The sequence below is a fragment of the Echinops telfairi genome, unplaced genomic scaffold (genome assembly GCF_000313985.2).
Source record: "Echinops telfairi isolate 266 unplaced genomic scaffold, ASM31398v2 ScPeMD7_7467;HRSCAF=8505_0, whole genome shotgun sequence".
Classification (NCBI taxonomy): Eukaryota; Metazoa; Chordata; class Mammalia; order Afrosoricida; family Tenrecidae; genus Echinops; species Echinops telfairi.
This window is the reverse complement of record NW_022111367.1, coordinates 12,078,525-12,080,537: the sequence shown is the minus strand read 5'-3', so window position 1 is coordinate 12,080,537 and position 2,013 is coordinate 12,078,525. Positions and strand designations below refer to the sequence as shown.

The window sequence follows — 2,013 nt, the reverse complement described above, 5'->3', positions numbered from 1 at the left end:
ATTACAACTCAATGTAAAAAAAAGCCAAAATCCTCACAACCAGAGCATTAGATAATATGATGGTAAACAGGAAAGATTGCAGGTGCATCTTGCTCAGATCTACAATCAACAGCAATGCAAGTAGCAGTCAGGAGAGGAGATCAATAAACTTGTTGCACTGGGTCGATCTGCTGCCCAAGACCGCATTAGAGTATTGCAAAGCAAGGATATCACTCTGAGGACTAAGGTGTGCCTGACCTAAACCATGGGATTTTCAACCGCCTCATATGCATATGGAAGTTGGACACCAAATAAGGAAGACTGCAGTGTGGTGCTGGTGACACTTATTGAAGGCACTGTGGACTGCCAAAAGAACAAACAGACCTACCTTGGAAGAAGTAGAGCCAGAATGCTCCTTGGAAGCAAGGTTGGAGAGAAACTGTGTCTCATATGTTGGACCTGTATTTTGGAGTCCCTGGAAAAGGACAAAGGGCTTGGTAAAGTAGAGGGGCAGCAAAAAAGATGAAGACCCTGGAAGAGATGGATTGACAGAATGCCTCTGAAAACGAGCTCAAACCTAAGAACCATTGTTAGGAGGGTGTAGGACCAGCCGTTTTTGTTCGGCTGTGCGTGCGCGGGGTTGTTGTAAATTGGAGCTGCCTCCATGCCACTGAACAATGACATCAATCCCTGCATGGAAAGCGCTGCTTCCAATTAAACCATCACAGACCTTGAATTTTAATCCCGAGTTGTCAGATTTCTCCTCCTGAGTGTGAAGGGAAGGGAAGGGAAGGGAGAGGGTGGGCAACAAGCAGTCTTCTATATCACATGGAAGGGCTCTCACAATGTCTTGCAAATTTTTTATCCTTTTATCATGTTTTGATATGTCCAAAATAAGAAATTTTAACTGAGTTGATTAACACCACCATCTCTTTTCTACTCTAACTTCCTTCCACTCAGGCACAATTCCTGTCATGCACTTCTGGGCTTCCGCAAAGGGAGTTGAATCAAAATGCAAACACTTTAGGATTAGTGAGATAGAGACATTTTCACATACGGTTAATATTTGCTGGCTTTTCAGGTACAGGAATGGCTTCTATGAATGTTTCTATAGCCCCTTTTTGTAATGATGGTGTAGGGCAAGAGATTGAGTGACAATGATTCATGTATTCCATGGTGGCCAGTGTCCATACGGAGGGTTGAGAAGAAACATGATTTGATATATAAAAAACCATTAGCAACGCATGTCAAACATTGCAGTTCAAACACATTCTGAATTGTATTGTGTGCGTACTTGTGGTGGCGAGGTGGCTTCCAATTATACAACAGAACAAACCACTACTTGGTCCTGAGCCATCCTCTCAAGTGTTGCTTTGTTTGAACCCTTTGTTGCAGCCACTGTATCAATTTATCCCCTTTAGCATCTTCTTGTTTGCTGCCCCTCTATTTTTCCAAGTTGATGCTGTCCATGCATTTGGGGCAAAGCCTAAATATCCTTGCTGGTAAGGAAAATCTGTCTGAATTTCTTCCAGGGCAGATTTGCTCATTTCTCTAGCAATGCGTGGCATATGCAATATCTTCACCAACACCATGATTTAAAAAGAAAAATAAGGTAATTCTCCTTTGCTACTCCTTATTCATTGTCTAGATTTCACAGGCGTAGGAGATGACTCTGTCACCCAGGCGGCATCTTACTTTTTAACACCGTAAAGAGGTCTGTTGCAGCACATGGCCTAAGGATCATGGTGTTTGATGCCTCGATTACTGTTTTCATCGACATTGAGTGTATCTTTAAATAACACAAAAACACTGGACTATTGTCTCCATTTAGCATGATGTTGCTTCTTGGTCAAGTTGTCATAATTTTGGTTTCTTGATGTTGAGCTGTAATTTATACTGATTACTACAGTCTTTGATCTTTATCGGAAAGTCCTTAAAATCTTCTTTACTTTCAACAAGCAAGCTTGTGTCATTTGCATATAGCAGGGGTTAATGACTCTTCTTTCAGTCCTAATGCCATGCTTTTCTTTATAT

At 41.6% G+C, this 2,013-nt stretch overlaps 1 protein-coding gene across 1 annotated transcript in view; it reads right to left on the bottom strand.

Annotated features, from left to right (window-relative positions):
- The window catches only part of ITGBL1 (integrin subunit beta like 1), a 361,063-nt gene that overhangs the window by 113,654 nt on the left and 245,396 nt on the right, over positions 1-2,013 (bottom strand). The gene's annotated exons all lie outside the window — the stretch shown is intronic.